Source organism: Papio anubis, chromosome 3 (assembly GCF_008728515.1).
Source record: "Papio anubis isolate 15944 chromosome 3, Panubis1.0, whole genome shotgun sequence".
NCBI classification, from domain to species: domain Eukaryota; kingdom Metazoa; phylum Chordata; class Mammalia; order Primates; family Cercopithecidae; genus Papio; species Papio anubis.
Genome location: NC_044978.1, coordinates 120,895,770 through 120,917,945, shown reverse-complemented (window position 1 = coordinate 120,917,945; position 22,176 = coordinate 120,895,770). Strand labels below are relative to the sequence as shown.

The window sequence follows — 22,176 nt, the reverse complement described above, 5'->3', positions numbered from 1 at the left end:
GTCCCCGATTTGTTTTGTTTTCGCTGTTTTGAAAAGTCCGCCCAAAGTAGCCGGCTCTCTGATTGGATGCGGGTGGGGCGAGGGGAATGCGGAGGACCTGATTCACCCTCGAATCTGGATTGGCTAATTTATCAGTCTTGGAGCCCTCTGATTGGCTTTCTCTGTATCCTGAGCCTCTCTCTGCCTTGGGGCCTTAGCAACTCCAGGGCCTGAATTGCGCATGCCTGGGTGGGCAGCGGGGAAGGTTTTCAGTTACCTGCCCTGAGGTCCTGCCTTCTCTCACGGCTGCGTCCGCCCTTCTCGGGGGAATGTCACGCTCGCGGCGTTTCTCCAGAGCTAACCTTTGTGACAGCCCTTTCAGCCACGGGAGAGTTTTCTACATTCCTTGTTTTGTCTTGCCGTTCCATTTTGCAGTAACCCACCAAATTATTATAACATTGTCGGGGCGTCTACTAAAATATTCAATAAATGCTACAAGTTTGGATGTTTGTTTTAAAATTTTCCAATCCAAGAGGAAAAAAGAGTGGAGAAGACAGGTGAAACAAGATAGGCAAAAAGTTGAGGGTCGAAGCTGGGTGATGGGTACTCGAGGCTTCATTACACTGTTCGTTCTACTTCTGTGTGTCTTGGAATTTTTCCATAATTTAAAAAAATTCAGGAGGAACTGAAGGAGGAGTTTTTAATAAAAACTTAGCACGTTGATGAGGGTACGTAAACATCAAATAGTTACGGCGTACGTCCAGAGGTTGGGCGTACGTCCAGAGGTTGTAGTTGTGCTGTTGTTTTAATGAAGACTCCCAGAGCTGCTTGGTCCTTGGTAACCCATAAATTATCATTTATTATTCATTATAATTAGCATTGTTGTTATAGGCGACACTTCTCCCAGGACGGGACAAAAAGCAAACCAACCAAGTGCCTTAGGCCAGAGACACTTTCACATGGATATCAATGGGAGATGTGGAACATTTATTTGTTTACTCTCTCACTCCTAAATTAGTAAATACCGTATTCTTGAGTTCTAATCTACATAATCAGCCACTGGGAACAGTTTTCTCTTTTCTGTTCTTCTGTATGTTTTCTGTGAATTATTTTGTTACTTGTGAAATATGGGAAGGCACACGGCATAGCTTTGGCAGCGCTCTTCTTTGCAGAGCAGCTAAGGAATTTTTGAAGTAGGTCCCTTTGCATATTAGCCCGGACTAAACACAGGCATCTGTTTGGAGCACAGAGCAACTGGGGGAAAGGAGCCCAAAAAGCTAACACCTATTTCAGAGAGGTGTGAGCTTGGTGAGTGTTTTGGAAAATAAGGTAAAATTAGCACACTAGTTTTAAATGATTTGCAGGCTACATAATTTTATCCAATGCTTATTTTATCTTTTAAACATTAAGTGATAACTTTTACTTGGCATAATCATCTTGCTGGAAGTCTATGCTGATAAACATAATAGGAACATGAAACTAACTTGGAGACTAGAGCTAAGATTAAAATTACAGAGATGACAGCTCATTGTACAGAGCATCAAAAGGCTGAGTGAACAGGGCCCACAGACAGCAGCTCGACCAACTGTCCACCACCAGAGAAATGAGAGTTCGTGATCAAAGCATGAAGGAGACTGGGGATGTTTTTTTCAAGAAGGCAAAGGTAAAAAAAGGAACATACGTTAGTTTATAAGTGATGTGAAAGAGGAAATGCAAATTTATGTGGTAGAATTTAAAAATAACAGACTATATAAAACAAAAAGGAAAAGATTGAGAAATTGCCCTTTGCTTAGGCTACATAATTTTATCCAATGCTTATTTGATCTTTTAAACATAAATAAGTGATAACTTTTATTTGACATAGTCATCTTGCTGCTTAGATCACTAAATGTTATGAAGCTATACTAAATGTGTACTATATATTTCATAACTAGTATTTTATGTGTCCTTTTACAGACAGCTTCTTGAATGATGTGAACAGTGATGGCTTTCTCTGAGAGTAAGACAAGAAAAGCTTTGTAAATGGTGCCGAATTTCCTGCTCTTGGCACGCCCTGCTCAGCACAGAAGAAAAGACTGATCAGGTTGTCCAAGATGGAATCCTTTATCCACTTTAGTCCACTTATCTCTTTAAGATTAAAGGAAAGCAGTCATTAAAAATATAGATCCAGTAGTTATTAATACCGCATCCTCTTTTTTAAACACCTCATTTTAAGGATGATGATATTCTTGGGAAATGGGCTTGGGGGATTATGTAGGTTTTCTCTGTTTACTTTGCAGAATTTTTTGTTTGTTAATATATCTTTAAAAAAAATTATCCTCATTCTATTTGTCCTTATCATCTTGGCTTACCTTGCTGGAGGTGAAAGTGTTATTTATGAAAAAAGACATTATTCCCCTTAGGCTAATCAGGCTTTACCCATTAGCCTTTCCGGAGCTTTCTGGAGGGCAAATTTCCTATATCATGCATACGTACAAAATAAGGAAATCAGAAACCTGGCAGCCCCCAAGAACTTCCAAATAATTTAAGATACTTGATCTTCTACAGTACATGGTAGGGGTTCTGTGGGGTTGAATGATACTGTCACCAATAACCCCATGAAGGCCTGATGTTCAGCCTATTGTCCTCGGTGACATGTGAGACTGAAGCTAAAAGGTGCTCACAGAATGGGTAATAAGCAGGGAGTGCCCACACAGAAACAATGACTACATTTAGTGAATCCCTGACTCCTGACAAGTGTCCTGCAAACCTGCTCACACTTACGCTTCTACCGTGAAAATAGGGCACTCCCGTGGGACAGCTGTAGTACTTCTCTAAATGACTTAGACTTCCCTGAACTTCATAAGGCATCAAAATTGCTACAACTTTCCAAATCTCATCTTTCTCCTCAGAGATACAGTTTTTGACAATAAATCCTAGCTTTTTATTCAATCGAAAGTTAATCAATACAGATTGAGTGCCAGGCACCCTACTAGGCATCAGGGATACAAAAATACGTAAATAAAACAAGGCCCCAGAATATACCCTGGTATGTCTGAGGTATAGGGCAAAAGCACTGGCCTTGGATCAAACTGGCCTTGTGTCCCAGCTTTCCTACTCATTAGAGATGGTGCCTTGAATACCTTGAATAATTCTGATGGTCTTGAGCTTCAGCTTTCTAACCTGAGGCAAACAAAAAGCCAGAGGTAATTGTGTCTGCTTCATATGTGATGACTGAATACAAATGTTTGTGAAAGCAACTAGCTATATATTTCTAGGCCGTTGGAATTTTTCACCATGTTGTAACTTCATGAAGGGAAAGGAAGGGATTATCCCTAACCTCATCAAAGAAGTCTGGTGGAAAGCAGCCCTGAAAGGAAAGAACCTGAGGATAAGGATATGTAAAGCTGACATGAGGCCATACTCCCCCTCCCTGTCTACTCACTATTGCTGAGTCCCTGGCTGGGCTGTTTTCTGTCATTAGGCTGAGCACAGTGGTTCACACCTGGAATCCCAGCACTTTCGGAGGCTGAGGTGGGAGGATCACTTGAGCCCAGGAGTTCAGGACCAGCCTGGGCAACATAGCAAGACTTCATCTCTACAAAAAATTTAAAAAATTATCTGGGCATGGTGGCATGCACCTGTAGTCCCAACTACATGGGAGCCTGAGGCAAGAAGATTGCTTGAGCCTGGGAGGTCTACAGTGAGCCATGATGATGTCACTGCACTCCAGCCTGGGCAACAGAGCAAAACCCTATCTCAAAAAAAAAAAAAAAAAAAAAAAGGTGGTTTGCAGCCCCAAACTTCCTGCTTAGGTAAGTCCTGCTTCACAGAACCTTCAATGGAGACAGAAATGCCTCTCCGAGGAAGAGGAACAGGGAAGGTATAGCATAGTAGCATAGGGTGCCATCTTAAAGTGATGCAGATTTTTCAACCAAGAGCTCATTTTTAAATCAGAACCTGGAAGAATGAGATGATTTATATAGCAGATGATTAATCTCTTTCTTCAAGCAATCAGTAGAATAAGTCAGTGAGGCATCTCATATATTCTCCTTTCTGATTTTCCCACGAACAAGATCATCTCAAATTTGAAATCAACATTTTACAATCCATTTACTATACATTCGAAATCAACATTTTACAATCCATTTACTGTATATTTTGTTGCTTTAGTTGTTAATGCTAGAAGCATGCCCTGTTTTTTTGGAAGAGTGTTTGTGCAAGGGTTGGCCATATTCATAAACATTCATAGTGTTTATCTTTGTAGGATTGGCTTTGGAATTGTGGAAATTATCCACACTGTAGACACCATCTGAATGACTAGAGCAAGAGGACCAGTTTTTCCAGCCACCCAGTTTAGCCCCTCCCAGTTCTACTAGCCTGCAAGAGAGTTAGCCTTGTATAAACTATCTCTGCAACCTGAGAACCTGAGAAGTCAATGCTCCGTGGACTCTGAAGCCCGACTCAGTACTTTGTTATCCAGTGCTCCCTCTTTTACAGGAAGAATCAATTGAAATAAATGAAGTAGCTTTGACATGATGTGAAAAGGCTGGCAGAGGAGAGTGAACTGAGAATTTGGCAATGCCAGAAATCAGAACTAATCATCTCAAAATCATCTTAAAATATATTTTAAGTGGCCCAGGCTACATTCTGGAACATTGTACATGCTTCTTTACATAACACATTTTTCCTTCATGGTTTGTTCCAAGAACCATGACCTAACTCAGAGATTTCCTGTCTTTTCTTGACATCACAATGCTATATGAAGTTGACACTGTCAGCAAAGAGTAACTTGGGATACATCTGTTGACTATATCATCGTATTTCCAAAATAAGTTTTACTGTCTGTGAGAGTCATGATCTCTTTTTTAATCTCAAATGAAAAGGCAATTGATGTTTAAAGTGATATGGGTAAGTGATATAAGCTTAAAAGTTAATGGGTGCAGCACACCAACATGGCACATGTATACATATGTCACAAACCTTTACATTGTGCACATGTACCCTAGAACTTAAAGTATTTTTTAAAAAAGCTTAAAATTTGCTTCTGTTAACATTTTAAAGTGTTTTCAAAGTGAAAGTTTTTTTTTTTTTTTTTTACTTTAAAAATAAAGACTGCTGGTGAAACCCTGTCTCTACTAAAAATACAAAAATTAGCTGGGCGTGGTGGTGCACGCCTGTAGTCCCAGCTACTTGGGAGACCGAGACAGGAGAATCACTTGAACCCAGGAAGTGGAGGTTGCAGTGAACCGAGATCGCGCCACTGCACTTCAGCCCAGCGACAGAGCGAGACTCTGTCTCAGAAGAAAGGAAAGACTGCTTTATATCAAAGATCCTCAGGTCTGTTTAATTACATATATTTTTATGTTTTCTACCACATTCTGAATAAGAAATTGTGGCTACGTGCAGAAGTAGAACCAGATTTAAGGCAGTAGGTTTGAAGCTTTACTATTTGGAGGGGCTCTCTCTAGGAAAAACGGTAGGATTTACAAATATAAAATTAAATATGAAAGTGAATACTTATTTAAAACGAGACAATTCAAGACAAAGTGTCAATTTTTAAAAGTTGTTATATACTCACTGCTCCAGCTATCTACTGCTGTACAATGAATCACCCCAAAACTTAGTGACTCAAAACAACAATAATTTTATTATCATCACCCACAGGTCTGGGCGTTGGTTGAGCTCAGCTGGGCAGCCCTTGCTCAGGGTTTCTTATGAAGTTGTAATCAGATGGTAACTGCGGCTGGTATCATCTTGCTGCCACTCAACGTGTCTGGAGTGATGCTGACTGTGGGCTGGGACCTCAGCTGAGGCTGGTGGATGGAACACTTACATGTAACCACTCCACGTGGTCTTTCCGTTTCCTCATGGCATGGTGTCAGGGCCTGAAGAAAATCGGGTGAACACTGTGTCTCCTTTTACAAACCAGCCTTGGCAGTCAGATAGCATCTGTATTCGTTTCACACTGATGGTCTAGGAAATTACCACAAATTTAGGGATTTAAAACAACAAATGTTTATCATATTATAGTTCTGGAGGTCAGAAGTTCGAAATGGGCCTTACTGGGCTAAAATCAAGGTGGCAGCAGGGCTGCAGTCCTTCTGAAGGCTCTAGAGAGTATTCATTTTCTTGCCTTTTCCAGCATCTACAGGCCACCTGCGTTCCTTGGCTTGTGACCCTTCCTCCATCTTTAAAGCCAGCATCATGGCATCTCCAGATCTCTCTTAACTCTGACTCTTCTGCCTCCCACTTCCAACTACAAGGACCTTAGTGATTATATTAGGCCCACCTGAATAGTCCAGTATAGTCTCACCATCTCAAGGTCAGCTGGTGCTTGCTTCAGCATCACATAAAATTGTTTTGTTTTTGTTTTTGTTTTTTTGGTTTGTTTTTGTGTGGGGGTTTTTTTGTTTGTTTGTTTGTTTTGAGGTGGAGTCTTACTCTGTCACCCAGGCTGGAGTGCAGTGGCACGATCTCGGCTCACTGCAACGTCTGCCTCCTGGGTTCAAGTGATTCTCCTGTCTCAGCCTCCCAAGTAGCTGGAATTATAGGTGTGCACCACCACGCCCTGCTAATTTTTGTATTTTTGGTAGAGATGGGGTTTTGCCCTCTTGGCCAGGTTGGTTTTGAATTCCTGACCTCAAGTGATCTGCCCACTTCAGCCTCCCAAAGTGCTGGGATTACAGGCGCGAGCCACCACATATATTAAAATTGGAATGTTACAGAGAAGATTAGCATGGCCCCCATGCAAGGATGGCAGGCAAATTTGTGAAGTGTTCTGTATTTTTGAGAAAAAGAAAAGTTTGGGCATGGTGGCTCATGTCTGTAATTCCTGCACTTTGGGAGGCTGAGGTGGGAGGATTGCCTGAGCCCAGGGGTTCTAGAGCAGCCTGGGCAACATGGCAAGATGTTATCTCTACAAAATTTTTAAAAATTAGCCAGGCATGGTGGCATGCGCCTGTAGTCTCAGCTTGGGAGGCTGAGGTGGGAGAATCACTTGAGTCCGGGTCAAGGTTGCAGTGAGCCATGTTCACGCCACTGCACTCTAGGCTGGGTGACAGAGAAAGACCCTGTTTCAAAAAAACAAAAACAAAAACAAAAAACCAGAGGAAAAAAAAAAAGAAAAAAGGTCAGATTTGCAACCTTAATTCCACCTTGCTATATTACATAACATATTCACAGGTGGTGAGGAATAGGATGTGGACATTTTTGAGGGACCTTTATTCTGTCAACTACAACGTCCTTTAAGCTACAGTCACATCTGCTCAGGTTCAAAGAGAGGGAACATAGATTCCACCTCTCAAGGAGAGCGGTGTCAATCACCTTATCACAAGAGCATGTGGATACTGCGATGACCATATCTGGAAAATAGTCTTTTACATTCACAAACACAAAAAATCTGGAAAATCCCATAATATTTTTTATTAATAAACTGCCTGACATACGGCTATATAACTTTTTACCAATATTTTCGGCTGTATGCTCTCTGATCACCTCTTCATATGATAATAATATATTAATATAATTTTCTGTAGGGAACATTTTTTAAAATTTAGTTTTTCCTCTAACATGGCTAATCAACTTTTGTTTTTTTAAAATTGTTGCTGTTTTAAAATGTTTATTTCAGTTTTATAATTCATTATTAATACCATAGTATATTTTATGGTTGATATCAGATTTGGGAAAATCTTTACCAAGCTTTTTCTGCATACGAGCTATAAAAAATCCAGGATACCAGTGAAAACGGACAGACTCATTATTTAGCTTCTCATCTGTTTTTTTATTGCAGAAGCATATTTTGAGGTTTGTGTCATCTTTGTCAGTGTCAGTATTTTGTATCAAATCAGCAAGAAATTTCTATATTTTTATATGATTTTATGATTCCTTCCTCTTAATAGAGTATCAAACAATCCAATAGTTTACCCATTACTTCTAAAAATTTCTCTTTTCCTTCTAAGGAAGCACTGGTTTTCGAATGATCTGGAAAAAAGTATTATACATAGTTTGCTTCTTGGTATCTGAACAAGAAGCAAATCTCGTCATGCATTTTTATCACTTTTATTTCATATCCCATTAACTTTTTATGTAAATTTTCGCTTAGTTCTTCATTAAAAGCACTTTTAGATAACAAAACAGAGCACCTTTCTTTTTTTTTTTTTTTTTTTTTGAGACGGAGTCTGGCTGTGTCACCCAGGCTGGAGTGCAGTGGCGCAATCTCGGCTCACTGCAAGCTCCGCCTCCCAGGTTCACGCCATTCTCCTGCCTCAGCCTCCGAGTAGCTGGGACTACAGGCACCCGCCACCACGCCCGGCTAGTTTTTTGTATTTTTAGTAGAGACGGGGTTTCACCATGTTAGCCAAGATGGTCTCGATCTCCTGACCTCGTGATCCACCCGCCTCGGCCTCCCAAAGTGCTGGGATTACAGGCTTGAGCCACCGCGCCCGGCCAACACCTTTCTTTTATATCCAAATTAGGATTTTATAATTTCTCATTGTTTTATTGGAACAATCCAAAATGTGTTTTTAAATTTTAGTTAAATGATATGTTCTCAACTCTACTTCCCCTTAGATCCCCAAAATGCTGGTAGACACTCAAGCACCTCTAAATTCAAGGGAAAATGATACAGTGAAATTTGACATGGAGAAAGATAGCAGCCTTAACTGATTGTGGTTAAAATCACTTACTTTCACAAAACTCAAAAAAAATATATATGTGAACTATATCAGTCAGGGTTCTCAAGAGAAACAAAACCAATAGGATATATATAGATATATAGTCGTGCACAGCAAAATGATGTTTCGATCAGTAATACACCATATATATAACAGTGGTTCCATAATATTATAACATTGTATTTTTACTGTAGCTTTTATCTGTTTAGATATGTTTAAATACACAAATATTTACCATTGTGTTAGCGTTATCTACAGTATTCTGTACACTAACATACTGCAAAGATTTGTAGCCTAGGACAGTAGGTTATACCATATAGCTTAGGTGTGTAGTAAGCTATACTACCAAAATTTGTGTAAGTACACTCTATGATGTTTACACAATAATAAAATTGCCTAATGATGCATTTCTCAAAACTTATCTTCATCATTAAGCAATGCATGACTGTACATAGAAGGAGATTTATAATGAGGGATTGGCTTGTGCAATTATGGAAGCTGAGAAATCCCACAATCTGCTGTCTGCAAGCTGGAGGCCCATGAAACCAGGTGGTGTAGTTCCAGTACAAGACCCAAAGGCCTGAGAACCAGGGAAACCAATAGTGTTAAGTCCCAGTGCAAGTCCAAAGGCCTGAGAGTCAGGAGCACTGATATCCAAGGCAGGAGAAGATGAATGTCCCAGCTCAAGCAGCAAGGGAAAATTCACCCTTCTCCTCCGCCGTTTTGTTCTGTTCAGGCCATCAGCATAGTGGATAATGTCCACCCACATTGGCGAGGGTGGTCTTCTTTACTAGCCTACTGATCCAAATGCCCTTCTCTTCTGGAAATGCTTTCATAGATACACCCCAAAATAATGTGTTTTACCAGCTACCTGGGCATCCCTTAGTTCAGTCAAGTTGACATAAAATTAACCGTCACATGAACACTCTGCTGGAGCCACTCCTGAGAACTTGGAGAGAGTCTGTGCAAATGAGGGCCCCTGAAGCTAAATTTCATTAGCTTTATAATAATCTACATGTAGTAATCAATAATGAAGTTGTCAAGCACCATATTCAGTGATTTATATGTCCTGACATAACTTTAATGCCTGTAACACACACAAGTGGTAAGTACCATCACACAGGCCCAGAAATAGAGGCCCAGGGAGTTTATGTAACTTAATCCCACAGCTAGACAGTGGTGGAATCGGTGTTCAAACCTAGACAATCTGACTCTAGTATCCACACTCTTAACCACTATTTTACAGTGACATATAGTTACTATATTACATAAATCAAGCCTAGTGACTATGTTACATAGATCAAGCTTATATCTGAATTGTTTTATTTTCCTTCTTCTCGAATACCAGGAAGAAGATCTATTTGGCTATGTTTCCTATTAAGTTCACTCAAAATGGCTGCATCAGTAGTTTAGGTTAGTTTAAGCACAGGCAATTGGGATTGGGTGTTTTATTAGGAAATTTAATCACTGGTCACCTGCATACATGTGTGGGGGTGGGGTGGGGGGGGTGTGTTTCCTTTGTTTTTTGTTTTTCTTCAATAGAAAGCAAATATGCTTTTGAGAAATCTTATCTTATCTCTGTCAAACTAATCTGAAAAGAAACTGTCTAGACAGACCAGGCCTACCAGGATCAACTACCCTTACCCTAGAGTTTTGAATTAACATGTTTCTTAAAAAAAGCCAGCCAGTTTCAACACAGTCCCACCACTCAAATCTCAGGAAAGCCAGCAGGGGAAGTAAAATGAGGCTCCTTCTTTTCTGCCTGGGGGAGGTGTCTAAAGATCTGAGACATCATGTGAGTGTGTTGTATCAGTAGTTTGCAAATGTTTAGGGGCCAGAAAGAAATTGTGCTGTGTTCCTATTCCTCCTGATAAGGACTATTTTGCAGACATGTGGCTTCTTTTCCACCTTACTACAAGGAAGGGTTTTTAAAGTCTTTATAACAGAAGATGGTAATCAGCAAATACTCTGATGATTCTACCATTATTAGCTCTGCTGTTATATTCTCAGGAGCTGCATACCATCATTCTAAGAGGAAGTCAAGGCCCTCTGCTAACTCACTGCTAAAAATAACAGGTTTGAGGTTTACAGCCTGTGCTGGATTCTAGGAGGTAGAGATGGTAAGAGGTGGACAAAAAGAGTTCATAGAAAAGAAACTTCTTTTGAAATGTGCCAGAAGTTACGAATTTATTGTGCTTATTGTGTTGTGCAATATTTGTTAAGTTTTTATGATGGACATAAATAATATACTATCTCAAGATTTTGTATTTAAACAGGACAGAAACATATTGACTCATTCTGCGTGAAGATTAGCTTCCAAGAATATTCAGGTTTCCATAGCCATGTGTCTTATAAATGTAGCATTTAAAAATCTTCATTGCTTCTTTTGTTCAGTTTAATAAAAGTTGTCTGGGCAGCTAATTATTCCAGACATAGTGGAGGAAACAGTAGATACAAAATGACTATGGTTTAGACTCTACTCTCAGAGAGCTCAGAGCCTAATGGGAGAGAGCAGAATTACAAATCACAATACTGTTGTGCAAGTTTCCCAACGATAGCAGTGTGTAGAAAGGATAGCAGCAAAACGGAGAGGATAGTTGTCTCAGGAGGGAGAGAGAGATTTCACTGTGTGACTGTCTTCTCCTTTCAACTCAGAATGTTTTGTATATTTTTAAGAATGAGCAGTTCTGCACAAGAACAGATTAACAACATCGAAGCAACGCAAGAGTACACGTGGGTAGAACTTCCACCTTCCGGATGTCCTTTTGACATTGGTGCTTCCGGTATATTTGTGAAACCCATTATCCTAACTAAAACTACTTCAGGTTATAGTTTTCACTTGTTTAGGCTAAGTGAGATTATTGCCATTTCCCTGTAAGGGTTACTTATTTTACTTTATTTCTTCTTCTTCTTTTTTTTTTTTTTTTTTTTTTTTTGAGACAGATCTTCACTCTTGTTGCCCAGGCTGGAGTGCAATGGCGCAATCTCAGCTCACTGCAACCTCCGCCTCCCAGGTTCAAGTGATTCTCTAGCCTCAGCCTCCTGAGTAGAGACCAGAAAAATGTACATTACCACAACAACATTAGTTGTATTGGATTGTTTGGTTACAGGTGATTTTGGTTTTCTTTTTCCACATTTATTTTCCACATATTATTCCACATAGAATAATAAATCCTTAAGTGGTCTATTTTACTTCAGAGTAACTACATATTTCATATATATATATACACACACACACACACACACACATATATATATATATATTTTTTTTTTTTTTTTTTGAGATGGAGTCTGGTTCTGTCGCCCAGGCTGGAGTGCAGTGGCACAATCTCGGCTCACTGCAAGCTCCACCTTCCAGGTTCACGCCATTCTCCTGCCTCAGCTTCCCAAGTAGCTGGGAGTACAGGCACCCACCACCACACCCGGCTAATTTTTTTGTATTTTTAGTAGAGACGGGGTTTCATCATGTTAGCCAGGATGGTCTTGATCTCCTGACCTCATGATCCGCCCACCTCGGCCTCCCAAAGTGCTGGGATTACCAGGCGTGAGCCACCACTCCTGGCCAGGGTTACTTATTTTAATCATGAAAGTAATAATAGCACACTACAGAAAATGTGGAAAAAGAAAAATAAAATCACCTGTAACCAAACAATCTAATACAACTAATGTTATTGTGGTAATGTACATTCTTCTGGTCTCTTTTCTGATTGATATATATATGTGTGTGTGTGTGTGTATATATATATATATATAAAATTGTATTGTAAAATACACAAACAAGAGAGTATACGTATGTTCAATGTAAAGACCATTAATAAAGGCTGGGCATGGTAGCTCACACCTGTAATCCAGTACTCTGGGAAGCCAAGGAGGGAGGTTCACTTGAGGCCAGGAGTTCAAGACCGGCCTGAGCAACATAGAGAGACCTCATATCTACAAAACTTTTTTAAAATTTGCCAGGCATGGTGGTGCATACCTGTAGTCCTAGCTACTCAGGAGGCTGAGGCAGGAGTTGAAGGCTGCAGTAAGCTATGTTCGAGCCACTGCACTCTGGCCTGGGCAACAAAGCAGGACCCTCTCTCTAAAAATATAAATAAGTAAATACCATCGATAAAACAAGTAATCATGTATCCACTACCCAAGTTAATCAATAGAATATAATGTGAAACCTCTGGATGCTCTTCCTGGATCACATCCCCTACTCTCTCTCTCTCTCCGAAAGTAACCCTAGTACCAAATATTCAGTTAATCATTCCCTTCCTTTTAAAAATAGTTTATCTGTATCCCTAAATAATATGTTGTTTAGTTTTTAAAGTTTATATAAGTGAAATCACACTGAGTATATTTTTCTGTGACTTTTTTTTCCAACTTCGTTTTTGGCTTCATCCATGTTTGCCTATAGCTATAGTAAATTTTATTGCCATATAATTCCATTGTATAAAAATATATAGTCTGGCCAGTTGTGATGACTCGTGCCTATAATCACAGCCCTTTGGAAGTCTGAGGCAGGATGATCGCTTGGGACCAGTAGTTCAAGACCAGCCTAGGCAAAATAGTGAGACACCCCCCCCTCCCATCTCTAGAAAAATTTGTTTATAATATTCCATATGCTTCACTGGTAACATTTTATTTATATTCTTAATTTCTTTTAACTAGCTCACATTTATTTTAATGTTTAATATTAGAAATGTCTGAGATCTTTATTTAGAAGTTTGGTGATTTTTTTTTTGTGGCAAGAAATATGCTGTAGAAACTTAACTGTTTTTTGTATCAATTAGCCTATGGTAAAATTCATTTTATTATACCTCATTTCCCTTAAAGTTGAAGTTTCCAAGACTCTATCAATGACATTAAATAAGAACTTATTATATAGCTAATATATAAACATTAAAATAGAAAAAAGAAAATACATTCCATGTGATTTTAATCAGTTAACTACACAACTTCTAGAGTGGGTAAATATGAAGGTCTTTTGTGTGTGTGTGTTTAAATTTGTATAAATGTATGGGATACAAGTGTAATTTTGTTACATGCATAGATTGTATAATGGTGAAATCAGGACTTTTGGGGTATCCATCACCTGAGTAATATACATTGTACCCATTAAAAGTAATTTCTCATTATTCACCCCCTCCCACCCACTCCCCCTGTCCGGTTATGTTGTTAATTTCATTAAACAAAAATGAAGCATCTGGACCCTCTAAAGCCTGAATAATCTGGATAATTATGAAATCTACATTTCATTTTGTACTATACAGACTTGAACTTCACAATAAATACACATATCCCAGACCTTGGCTGTCTAATAGTTAAAAGATCTTGAAACCTGGAATCAGCACACTCGACTTTTTGTACTGGCTCTGAAATCTGCTAGCTGAGTGACCTCTGAAAGCCCCTTCTCCCGCATTTGTAAAAGTAAGGTTATAACTACTGACTATCTCACAAGACTGTCTGGGAAGATTAAGTGAAAGAATGTATGTAAACACAATTAGTAAACCATAAAATGCTAAGCAAATGTAAATTATTATCTTGGGTTCAAATTTCAGCTTTACTATTTTATCTCTATATGACTTATATGTCAAGCTACTTAACTTTTCAAAGCCCGTTTCCTTACCTGAAAAATGGCAGTTTTATAAGGATTAAATGAAACAATAGAGAGAGAGAGACAGCTTAAGTGCAACATAGTTTGTGATAAGGGCTTGGTAAGGGTAACTAGTATTTCTTATTGTCACTTATCTTCTTACCCATATAAAAGAAAACATTGTTTTAAGTTGTTCTTCCAATAATTGTAACAGTGTATTCCAAACTATTCACATGATCAAAACCCGTGCTTAGAAGAGACCTGAATTGGATAGCATACAAGCTAGAGCAAAGCAGCAGAGCTTTTCTCTGTACAGAGCTAACTGGTCAATATGAAAACTGAACCTTGTCCTTATTAGGTAATTGGATGAACCAACCTGCACACAAACTATATAAACAAATTTTGCATACCAAGAATGTTGTTGCCAAGCCCAAGGATCAGCATCAATAACAGTTGATGAATATTACATTCATAAAATGTTTGGATAAGAATTAACATTGCCTGTTTATTTCTTACAAGGACATTTCAGTAATTACCTATTTCTTTCTCTTTGCTTTGGTTTTTATATTGCCCTGTCCTTGCAAATCTGAACTCTGTGCCCATTTCTACAACAGATGGCTTTGGCTGTTGCCACCCAGCTGTCTTTTCCTTTTTTGTCCTGAGAGGTGAACAAAGTGGGTCACCATGGAGGAAAGCTATGTGCTACCTCTCACAGGCTTAATTCGATTTCCCCTACAGCCCCTGAGGTCAGAAATCTCCAAGCTGTTTATGACCCAAATTCAGATCTGCAATGTGCCCAGGAAACCTGACAGCTGTGTGGGCAATTCTGGCTCCAAATTATGCTAACCTTCCGGTGATTCCATTTAAAACAAAATGAAACAAAACAAAAACCTCAGGATACTCAATTGAAAAGTATAAATATTTTTGATGAATTATAGTATGTAGCATATTGAGCAATAATAATGTAAACCAAGCAGTTATTGTTTTATTTCTTTGTAAGTGTAGAGTGCTGTATGTTCTCAGAAGCCACTGAACTATGGTAACTTCTGATCTTATCCCAACCAGTTGCACAAGTACTGGGAATCAAACACCTGTTTATTTGTTAATGCTACTGAAGGAACTTGATCATTAGGTTTTAATGACTCTAAAATATACACTGAAATTCTATTTCAGACCAAACTGCATTTTCTTTCATATACAGGTTTGTTGTGATAATCAATTTCCTATTTATAAGAAACAGTATGATTCATATACTTTGTCTTACTGGGTTTTCTTTTTCTTTTCTTTTCTTTTTTTTTGAGATGGAGTTTCACTCTGTCACCCAGGCTAGAGTGTGGTGGCATGGTCTCAGCTCACTGGAACCTCCACCTCCTGGGTTAAAGCAATTCTCCTACCTCAGCCTCCCTAGTAACTGGGATTACAGGTGCCTGCGACCATGCCCAGCTAATTTTTTGTATTTTTTTTCTTTTCTGATAAAGGAAGCAACTACAGAAAGCTTTTATTTATTTGTTCAAAGTAACCAGTGCTGTGGATGCAAAAAAAATTCCCAACAACTCTTCCAATGCTACTTTCAAAACAAACATATCAAACTTGATTTTCATTAGGATGTAGTTATTTCGTCACACTAGTAAATCAAAATCCAAGACCCAAATTTTTTATATATATATATAAATATATATAAAAAAACAATGTGAACAATTATTGAGCTTCATCTTCTGGACAAGAATGCCAAGTTAGTCTCTCTTCATAAAAAGCAATTACAATTTGATGACACTTCATATTTGCCTCTTTCACTAGCACCAAGTCTGCCTCATCTTTCCATTTCATAAGAAACATCAATTCTCCACTGCTGTCTGTGGCATCAATTATTCTTTCAGGATCAAGACCTCTGGCAAATCCTCTTGGTTTGTCAGCAGCATCTCTTTTCTTCTATGATTTGCTGTCATCAGATTCACTGTCAGATAAAGGTTTTCTTTTTGTACCATCTTTTTCTTTGCCAGCTTTCTGAGAGTTAAGAAATGCTTCAATCAACTCTGGACAATCTAAATTTTCTTCAGGTTCCCAAGTATTGTCAGCATCTGTAAATCCCTACCACTTCAGGAAATATTCCACTTTTCCCATTCACTACACGTCGATCTAGTACTTTTTCCACCACAAATTCTTCCGGCTCTGCCTCTTCAACTTTTTTACTCTTTCCATTCTGTTTTTTTTTCCCCCATTTTTTGCAATGTAGTTTTATTGGAGGCCATTTTTTATTGCAGACTTGAAGAGCTATTATTCACTGCCTCCGAGGTGCTCTGGGTCGCAGGTCTGCAGCGTCAATATTTTGTATTTTTAGTAGTGATGGGGTTTCCCCTTGTTGGCCAGGCTGGTCTCAAACTCCCGACCTCAGGTGATCTGCCCACCTCAGGTTCCCAAAGTGCTGGGATTACAGGTGTGAGCTACTGTGCCTGGCCTGTTTTGCCTTACTGTTAGTAATTCATTGTTTTTATTCTCAGGAAATAACGTAAACTCTGTATGAATACTATCAGTCAATTTTTGAGTTTTAGGAATTGCACGTGGTGTCAATAAATGACTTAGCGTTCTTTTAGAGTGCAAGACAATCAATTAAATGCATGTACATTGCATTGTATCCTAGTATAGGACATATAATATTAGCATACACACTATATGTTAATTATAGACTCCAACCACTCCAGCTTTCCCTGGGAAGAGTATTTTCCCCACTGCCCAAAGGTAACTAGGCACAGGGCCAGTGTCCAAATGCAGCTGATGCTCTCTTTGTTATATATTAGCTGTTACTGTACCATTTCTGGAAGAGTTTTCTAAAACAGCACAGGAATATTGGTGAGGAGGAAAACATGCACTTCACTTAACGAGCAACTATTGTGTGGCAGGCCCCAGAATGGGCACTTCAGAAAAGCAACAACAAAAAAAGATACTGCCCCTTTCCATTCTGGTCAAAAGGCAAGCACATAAGTAGGTCATTCAAGTAAAGCATAGTAAATGCTATGACAGAGCTAAGCACAGAGCCATGGGAATATAGGGGAAGAGCTAGAACTCTCTCTCCTCAATTTCAGACTCACTAATCCAACAGCCTGCTAGATGTCATTAACTTCTGAATGCGTTAAAAGTAGAACTCAGAAACCTCCCCATCCAAATAACTGTAGCAGATGCTGCAGGTGCCCTGTTCGGTTTCTCTCTGGCCTCCAGATTCTATTCCTCCTATATGTGAGAACAGCCCTCAGCCAGTAATTGAGGGAGTGGACACATAAGGCAGCTCTCTCCTTACTCAGGTGGGATAACTCAGAGGCAGGAGAATTCTGTTGCATGTTCTGCAGTGGTCTCATTGAATCTTTACCCATTGAGGGCCATTATGGTAAAAATGAGTCAAGTGGAAGCCCCTGGAAATTCCTGCCCTTACCAGTATTGGAAACCACAAGTAATACCTTATCCCTGATGGAACTTCAGAGATTAGCTTCATCATTAAAGATGTGACAAAAAGCAAGGGTAGTCATACCTCTCACTCCCCATTCAATTTGCCCCTTCAGCCTATACAAAGGTTGGAGGGATCCAGAGAATAACCACATGTTATCAAAAACTTAATTAGGTGACTCCAACTGCGGTTGATATTTAGATATCATCTCATTTCTGGAACAAATCAAGAGTCCCTGGCACTTAGTGTGCCATTATTGACTTGCAAATATTTCTGTTTCTATACCAGTTTGCAAGGACCACCAGAAACAGTTTGTTTTTACCTGAAGTAGCCTAAGAACTATGTCAACACTCCTGTGTTCTGCCATAATATAATCTGCAGAGATTATGATAATCTTGACAGTTCACATAAAATCACACTAGTCCACTGCATTGATACCATTATGTTGATTGGATCTGATCAGGACCTGAACAGGAAGTGGCAAGTATTTTAGATGATTTAATAAGACCCATGTGAACTAGAGAATAGGAAATAAACCCCCATGAAAATTCAGAAGCCCATTACCTCGGTGAAATTCCTGGGGGTCACGTGGTATGGAACATCTCAAAATATTGCCACCAAAGTGAAAGATAAGTTGCTGCACCTTGCAAAGTCCCCCAGTAGAGAAAAAACACTAGGTAGACCCATTTGGATTTTAGAGGTAATATCTCCTACATTCGAGTGAGCTACTTCAATTCCCATTTACAAGTAATCTTATTAAATCAATAAAGCCGCCAGTTCTGAGGGGGACCAGAGCAAGTATAGACTGAAGTGTAAATTGCTCTTCTTTATAACCAGTAGATGCAATGATACTTGGCATGTCTGTGGCAAGTAGGATGTTGCAGGAAGTCTCTGCCAAACAACAATTGGAGAATCATAATGTAAAATTCAGGGTTTTGAAGCCAATCTATGACTCTTCTCAAGATAACCATTCTCCTTTCCAGAAACAGCTCCAGCTCGATACTCGTACTGAATGCCTTACGTGTCGCCTGAGTTTTCCATTATGAATTGTATGCCCTTCCTAGCCATAAAAGTTGGCTGCATAAAGTCAAGTGCTCACAGAAGCAACCTCCCACCAAGTAGAAATAGTATAAAAGAGATTGACCTCGCACACATCCAGAAGACCCAACTAAGTTACCTAAGTAGATGGCTTTACTCCTTCAACATCAACTCCTGGCCCTTCTCCTTCAATCCATACCTGTGGCCTCACTAGGAAGTTTCTTATTACCAGTTGAATGAGGAGGAAGTTCAGGCTGTATTCACAGATGGTAAGACAGTATTCTGGGGCAAACTGGAGTGGACAGTGCAATAGCACACTTCCACTCAGGAGTGTCTCTGGATGGTGGTAATGTAAAATACACCCAAGCCCAGAACTTAAAAAAATACACTTGGTTATCCACTTTGTCTGAACTCAGAAATAGCTATAAGTATGGACTTACTCTGATTCATGGGCAGTTTCTTAGAGCTTGGCTGGATGTTCAGGGACTTGATAAGAATAGGATTTGAATATTGGTAAGAAGAGGCCTGGGAAAGAAGTGTGTGGATACGTCTCTCATAATGGGTACAGCATGAAGACACTTATATTTCATGTGAATGCCCTCCAAAGAGTATCTGCTATAGAGGAAGCTCTCAATAATAGTGTAGAAAAAGTGTCATATTCTTATATATCACTCAGCCTCTTTCACCAGCCATCATACAGCCCACTGAATGAACTCATGTATAAAGTGGTCACAGGATCAAGAATGGAGGCCATTCACAGGCTTAACATCACAGGCTGACCTGGCTACTGTTACTGAGGAGTGCTTAAAGGACCAATAGCAGAGAATAACAGCACTGAGCGCCCAGTATAGCACTATTCCCTAGAAGACCAGCCAGCTACCAAGCACAGACTGATGACAGTGGATCCCTGTATTATAGAGGAGGCAGAGATTTGTCCCCACTAGAATAGACATGTGTTTTGGATATGAATTTGCTTACCTTGTTTGTGGTGCTTTTGCAAATATAACCATTTGCGGAATTTCAGAATGCTTTATTTACCATTATGGCATTCCAACATTGCTCCTAATCAAAGAATTCATTTCACAGCCAAAGAAGTGCAGCAATGGGCTCATTCCCATGGAATTTGCTGATCTTACCATAGACCCCCACCATCCAGAAGCAGTTGGCTTAATTGAATGGAGGAATTGCCTCTTGAACTCCTTGCAATGCCAGTTGAGGAATGGAGTTCTGTTAGATTGAAATACGCTTTGAATCAGCAACCAATAGGTGATGCTGTCTCTTCTATTACCAAAATACAATGGTCCAAGAATCAAGAGGGTAGTGGGAATAGATATCTTCAAATATTCCACCTCATGACCACTCACAGAAGTTTTGCCTTTCATACTTACAATTTTTCATTTCTGTTGGTTTTTGGAGGTCTTGGTTCCCAATGGCAGAATATTTTTGCCAGGAAACACAACAATGTCTGCACTGAATTGAAAGTTGAGACTGACACCTGGCCCTTTTGGGCTGGGATGATTGCCTCCAAATTACTGAGGAAGAATTGAGTTGCTGCTACACGATGAAGGTTCTGTGGACTGTGTCTGGGACCAGGGAGAAACTATGTCTGGGATTCTCTGAGGAACCTCTTAGTATTTCCATGTACAATAATGAAATTTAATATAAAACTATAGCAATTTTAAAACTGTTAGGGACAACTGAATATTCATATACTCCAGTATTGAAAGTTTGGATCACACTACTGAGCAAAGAACTCCAATAAGCTGAGGTGCTACCTGAGGACAAATGAAACATAGAAAGGAAGAGAGAAATGATAAATATCAACTATGGTCTTGTGGTCAGTTATAAAAAAGCTTTGGATATTTTCATCCTTGCTTACTATGTATGTATTTGTGTGTGTGTATGTGTGTGTGTGTGTGTGTCTAGAAAGAGAGAGAGAAACTATTTCCCTCTCTCCTTCTTTCCCTTATTATTTTAAACAAATTTGTCTAGAGGTTAACGGTACAAATTAGTCTTTAGTAGAAGAACATTCAGGTGAGACTGTGACTGAATTTGAGGAGTAACTGACATGCTACAGAGATGGGTGGCATGACTGTATCCCAGAAATTGATTCAATGAGTATTAGCACTTTGTATCTTTTCATTTTGGGAGAGGGTAAAAATGTCTTCATTCATATATAGGATAGTTGAATCTTGGGTGGAAATGTAAAGTTCTTTTTGTTGGTGGTTAGAAGACTGAATACATATAGTTGGGTAAATATGGATGCTGAGTAGCCAAGAGATAGACTTTGTCAGTTACCAAGCCATTATCTTTCAGCTGAAAATGCACCCTTCTGAACTCTGCATGATAATGCTGGTTCAGGAACTCTTCAAACCACATTTCTGCTTTGCCAGCTGGCTTCCTGTTAGGCACTGCTGTTAAGAGTGTTCTAGAAGGATACTGAAGGCGGGGAGGAGGGTGAAGGGACTTCTTACATGTTTTCTCTATCCCTGCTTTTTATGCCTGTGAGCCTTACCATAGCATTATTTCTTCACACTAGTAGACACATTATTTTCTCTCATAGCGGCAGCTTAACTCAGTTTGCAGTTTTTCCTGTAGTTGCAGAACCATCCTCATTTTGTCCCACCTCAGAGACAACAGTACCAGGTGAGCAGTGCCTCATCTTCTGGTATCCGAATTTCAGCTCCATGGGACTGTACTCAAGCTTCTAAATTTTAGTCATTCCAGTGTCTTTATTCCACCAGCCTCAGTGTGGCAGCTGCTTCCTGCAATTGCTACTTCCAATAATAACTTAGTGTTTTCCTTTTGTCTTTTTGGTTACCTGGTTAACAACTTTGTACCTAGTGAACAATTTCCTCCTTTAAATTATCTTAGTGTGGTTTCTATCTCCTGATTGGATGCTAATTGATACAGACACCCTCCTAGGAGTCCCTCCTCTGCCCCCATGCCCTGGTCTAGGTTGGAAATTTCTCTCCTATTATACTACCATTAACAACTTCTAGCACAACCATTATCACACGTCTCTGCTAAACAAAGAACTCTATAATCACAAATACATTCCTAAATTATTCATCTTCTCATCTCCATTTCCCAGTATAATGCCTAGAAAATAGAGATACTCAATGAATATTTATTGAACAAATGAAAGAATGATTCAGGAAGATTCCCTGTGGGTAGGGGACAGAGGAGAGAAATAGAGGTAGCCAATAGACCAGTGTTTCACCAACATTTTGATTTCAGGATTCTTTTACAGAGTGACATACTGGTCTATGTTTAATAAGCAACTTTTTAAAAAAGCTCTGATTCATAGCATTTCTGTTTTCTGTTTTGTAAATACATCCCTGTGACCAATTTCAAGGCACCAATATGATGTCGTTGAATGCAGAGTTGGAAAGAGATGCATATGATTGGCTTTTGTGAGCAGGACCAGCCAGCTCCAGCACACCACTGCCTCACTTCTTAAATGCCACTGAGGACCTCAAAAAACT

The 22,176-nt window shown here is 39.4% G+C and overlaps 1 long non-coding RNA gene, 1 other non-coding gene and 1 pseudogene across 4 annotated transcripts; 2 read left to right on the top strand and 1 right to left on the bottom strand.

Annotated features, from left to right (window-relative positions):
* Positions 1 to 10: 10 nt before the first annotated feature.
* LOC110743272 lies at positions 11 to 4,961 on the top strand. Of its 2 annotated transcripts, XR_002522057.2 has the most exons (3): positions 11 to 1,642; positions 1,936 to 2,062; positions 4,226 to 4,961. It is a non-coding gene; the product is annotated as an uncharacterized LOC110743272 (long non-coding RNA). The 2 variants fall into 2 exon arrangements; XR_002522056.2 differs by lacking the exon at positions 4,226 to 4,961 and having other exon boundaries at positions 1,936 to 2,138.
* Positions 4,962 to 6,647: 1,686 nt separating this feature from the next.
* On the top strand, positions 6,648 to 6,749 carry LOC116274267. The gene has a single exon (XR_004182903.1). It is a non-coding gene; the product is annotated as a U6 spliceosomal RNA (small nuclear RNA).
* Positions 6,750 to 15,865: 9,116 nt separating this feature from the next.
* LOC101003961 lies at positions 15,866 to 16,506 on the bottom strand (annotated as a pseudogene). The gene has a single exon (XR_002522058.2). The product of XR_002522058.2 is annotated as a chromobox protein homolog 3 pseudogene (transcript).
* Positions 16,507 to 22,176: the final 5,670 nt, after the last annotated feature.